This window comes from Osmia lignaria, unplaced genomic scaffold, assembly GCF_051020975.1.
Source record: "Osmia lignaria lignaria isolate PbOS001 unplaced genomic scaffold, iyOsmLign1 scaffold0094, whole genome shotgun sequence".
NCBI classification, from domain to species: Eukaryota; Metazoa; Arthropoda; class Insecta; order Hymenoptera; family Megachilidae; genus Osmia; species Osmia lignaria.
The window spans coordinates 22,501-27,500 of record NW_027478235.1 but is presented as its reverse complement, the minus strand read 5'-3'; the positions used below and the strand labels follow the sequence as shown (position 1 = coordinate 27,500).

At 39.1% G+C, this 5,000-nt stretch overlaps 1 non-coding gene across 1 annotated transcript in view; it reads right to left on the bottom strand.

The window, feature by feature from the left end:
- Nucleotides 1–88, bottom strand: part of LOC143307898 (small subunit ribosomal RNA) — a 1,923-nt gene extending 1,835 nt beyond the window's left edge. The window contains exon 1 of the ribosomal RNA XR_013064941.1: nt 1–88. This exon is cut by the window's left edge and continues 1,835 nt beyond it. This is a non-coding gene — a ribosomal RNA (small subunit ribosomal RNA).
- Nucleotides 89–5,000: the final 4,912 nt, after the last annotated feature.

The following is a 5,000-nucleotide window of genomic DNA, read 5'->3' as shown; positions in this document are numbered from 1 at the left end:
CGGTTTCACCTTAATTCGGTATGTACTTAGACATGCATGGCTTAATCTTTGAGACAAGCATATGACTACTGGCAGGATCAACCAGGGAGCTTAGTTATTATTGTAAATTTAAATTTTCGTCGTCGGCCCTCCCTGTAAGACCGATCGACGTTAAGCCATTTCTCTTTTGTATGTAACACACATTTCATAAATTTTGTACCTCTTATAGAGGCCAAATATTCTCCTCCTCCTCTCATAAAGCACGAAAATCACTTTCACGCCGTGCATCCATCGTGCAAGCACGTAGACCACACACGCTGGACAATATAATAAAAGATAGCGCGGACAGTGGCATGCTATACAAATCGAGAAAGCGCGTACAGTGATCATGCTGGTCATTTTGCCACCAAATTTTATAATCTTTATCATTAGAGCGGGCCCACCAACCTCGTCTCTGTACTTTATACATTTCTCCTCCATCTGCACACACCTTTTCAAACATTAACGGAGAGAGTTCCTTGGACTTGCTTTAAATGTACATATTAGATATGTTGGAATCTCTCTCCTTTAGAAGTTTCCCCAGCCTTAAAACTTCTTTCATTTTTACTCCTCTCTCCATACTTATTTTCCTCTCTGAACGTATCAGAGAGGATTTTATTTCTGACACCTCTTGACTTTTCTTAAATTCAGGGACGTAATTTTGTTCATAATTCAGTGGACTTTTGTGTATTTTATACTTTAAATATTTCCAAACAGTCTCCCTTCTAAAAGTGATAGAACGAATTTTCGTCTAACACTACTTTCTTGGTTCAAAAATTTTATACAATCTTATAACTTTTTCAGTTTTAACAAATTTTGGTTACAGACAGTTGATGCTCAGTTTGTACAAGTATGCAACATTTATAAGTGCATACAGGTCACCAGCCTTATATTACAAGGCTCACCACATATGGGCCATTCGGTCTTAGACACCGACCCGTGGTAATGCTGTGTGGAGATTAATAATAATCCGCAACGGAAAACCGGAACGAGAATAGTCGAGAAAGTATATTCTCGAGGAGCGGTAGACTGCTTTTCAACCGAAGTCATAAAAGAGCCACACGCTCGACGCTACTCCCGACCGGTCCGAGCGAACCGAAAGTGCCTTCCTATAAATACCGAACGGCCGGCCGCTAGGTCGGCGACGCATGGGCTTACGCCCAGGCGTATGCCTGTGCAAACCGCCGTGAGAGCGTACCATCCCGCCGGCACGGTAAAACTTAGACTGAAAATATCGTCGAACATATCCTTTCATTTTATAACGTTCTATACATGAAAATTAATAAATTAACATGCAGGACATAATAAATTCACATTCTCATGTAAATCATGGGTTTAATTAATATTTTAAAAAATTTTAAAACCGCCCAGAACCGATGAGATGAAAATATTAAAACGATATTTTTGCATTTTCTTACGGTAAAACATTAACAAATAAGCGACTATAGCAATATAAAACTCCATTTGTAATTTAATTAATCAAAATTAATATTTTTTTTTGATTTTTCAGCGATCCAGAACCGATGAGACGAAAACATTAAAACGATATTTTTGCATTTTCTTACGACAAAACATTAACAAATACGAGACTATAACAATATAAAACTACATATGTAATTTAATTAATCAAAATTAATAATTTTTTTTGATTTTTCAGTGATCCAGAACCGATAAGTCGAAAATTTTAACAATCATATTTTTGCATTCTGTACCGTGGATCCATCGTTAAACGCTATTAAACTAACGTCCGTGATGGTATAAATGCAGATTTTCGCTCCGTTTAGCCAAAATAACGAACTTTAGGTGCGCTCCGAAATATTTCAAAGTCCCAGCGGCGTATTGCTTCGCCTCTTAGAACCGATTAGTCGAAAATTTTAACAATCATATTTTTGCATTCTGTACCGTGGATCGATCGTTAAACGCTATTAAACTAGCGTCCGTGATGGTATAAATGCAGATTTTCGCTCCGTTTAGCCAAAATAACGAACTTTAGGTGCGCTCCGAAATATTTCAAAGTCCCAGCGGCGTATTGCTTCGCCTCTTAGAACCGATTAGTCGAAAATTTTAACAATCATATTTTTGCATTCTGTACCGTGGATCCATCGTTAAACGCTATTAAACTAACGTCCGTGATGGTATAAATGCAGATTTTCGCTCCGTTTAGCCAAAATAACGAACTTTAGGTGCGCTCCGAAATATTTCAAAGTCCCAGCGGCGTATTGCTTCGCCTCTTAGAACCGATTAGTCGAAAATTTTAACAATCATATTTTTGCATTCTGTACCGTGGATCCATCGTTAAACGCTATTAAACTAACGTCCGTGATGGTATAAATGCAGATTTTCGCTCCGTTTAGCCAAAATAACGAACTTTAGGTGCGCTCCGAAATATTTCAAAGTCCCAGCGGCGTATTGCTTCGCCTCTTAGAACCGATTAGTCGAAAATTTTAACAATCATATTTTTGCATTCTGTACCGTGGATCCATCGTTAAACGCTATTAAACTAACGTCCGTGATGGTATAAATGCAGATTTTCGCTCCGTTTAGCCAAAATAACTAACTTTAGGTGCGCTCCGAAATATTTCAAAGTCCCAGCGGCGTATTGCTTCGCCTCTTAGAACCGATTAGTCGAAAATTTTAACAATCATATTTTTGCATTCTGTACCGTGGATCGATCGTTAAACGCTATTGAACTAACGTCCGTGATGGTATAAATGCAGATTTTCGCTCCGTTTAGCCAAAATAACGAACTTTAGGTGCGCTCCGAAATATTTCAAAGTCCCAGCGGCGTATTGCTTCGCCTCTTAGAACCGATTAGTCGAAAATTTTAACAATCATATTTTTGCATTCTGTACCGTGGATCGATCGTTAAACGCTATTAAACTAGCGTCCGTGATGGTATAAATGCAGATTTTCGCTCCGTTTAGCCAAAATAACGAACTTTAGGTGCGCTCCGAAATATTTCAAAGTCCCAGCGGCGTATTGCTTCGCCTCTTAGAACCGATTAGTCGAAAATTTTAACAATCATATTTTTGCATTCTGTACCGTGGATCCATCGTTAAACGCTATTAAACTAACGTCCGTGATGGTATAAATGCAGATTTTCGCTCCGTTTAGCCAAAATAACGAACTTTAGGTGCGCTCCGAAATATTTCAAAGTCCCAGCGGCGTATTGCTTCGCCTCTTAGAACCGATTAGTCGAAAATTTTAACAATCATATTTTTGCATTCTGTACCGTGGATCCATCGTTAAACGCTATTAAACTAACGTCCGTGATGGTATAAATGCAGATTTTCGCTCCGTTTAGCCAAAATAACGAACTTTAGGTGCGCTCCGAAATATTTCAAAGTCCCAGCGGCGTATTGCTTCGCCTCTTAGAACCGATTAGTCGAAAATTTTAACAATCATATTTTTGCATTCTGTACCGTGGATCCATCGTTAAACGCTATTAAACTAACGTCCGTGATGGTATAAATGCAGATTTTCGCTCCGTTTAGCCAAAATAACTAACTTTAGGTGCGCTCCGAAATATTTCAAAGTCCCAGCGGCGTATTGCTTCGCCTCTTAGAACCGATTAGTCGAAAATTTTAACAATCATATTTTTGCATTCTGTACCGTGGATCGATCGTTAAACGCTATTGAACTAACGTCCGTGATGGTATAAATGCAGATTTTCGCTCCGTTTAGCCAAAATAACGAACTTTAGGTGCGCTCCGAAATATTTCAAAGTCCCAGCGGCGTATTGCTTCGCCTCTTAGAACCGATTAGTCGAAAATTTTAACAATCATATTTTTGCATTCTGTACCGTGGATCGATCGTTAAACGCTATTGAACTAACGTCCGTGATGGTATAAATGCAGATTTTCGCTCCGTTTAGCCAAAATAACGAACTTTAGGTGCGCTCCGAAATATTTCAAAGTCCCAGCGGCGTATTGCTTCGCCTCTTAGAACCGATTAGTCGAAAATTTTAACAATCATATTTTTGCATTCTGTACCGTGGATCCATCGTTAAACGCTATTAAAGTAACGTCCGTGATGGTATAAATGCAGATTTTCGCTCCGTTTAGCCAAAATAACGAACTTTAGGTGCGCTCCGAAATATTTCAAAGTCCCAGCGGCGTATTGCTTCGCCTCTTAGAACCGATTAGTCGAAAATTTTAACAATCATATTTTTGCATTCTGTACCGTGGATCCATCGTTAAACGCTATTAAACTAACGTCCGTGATGGTATAAATGCAGATTTTCGCTCCGTTTAGCCAAAATAACGAACTATAGGTGCGCTCCGAAATATTTCAAAGTCCCAGCGGCGTATTGCTTCGCCTCTTAGAACCGATTAGTCGAAAATTTTAACAATCATATTTTTGCATTCTGTACCGTGGATCGATCGTTAAACGCTATTAAACTAGCGTCCGTGATGGTATAAATGCAGATTTTCGCTCCGTTTAGCCAAAATAACGAACTTTAGGTGCGCTCCGAAATATTTCAAAGTCCCAGCGGCGTATTGCTTCGCCTCTTAGAACCGATTAGTCGAAAATTTTAACAATCATATTTTTGCATTCTGTACCGTGGATCCATCGTTAAACGCTATTAAACTAACGTCCGTGATGGTATAAATGCAGATTTTCGCTCCGTTTAGCCAAAATAACGAACTTTAGGTGCGCTCCGAAATATTTCAAAGTCCCAGCGGCGTATTGCTTCGCCTCTTAGAACCGATTAGTCGAAAATTTTAACAATCATATTTTTGCATTCTGTACCGTGGATCCATCGTTAAACGCTATTAAACTAACGTCCGTGATGGTATAAATGCAGATTTTCGCTCCGTTTAGCCAAAATAACGAACTTTAGGTGCACTCCGAAATATTTCAAAGTCCCAGCGGCGTATTGCTTCGCCTCTTAGAACCGATTAGTCGAAAATTTTAACAATCATATTTTTGCATTCTGTACCGTGGATCCATCGTTAAACGCTATTAAACTAACGTCCGTG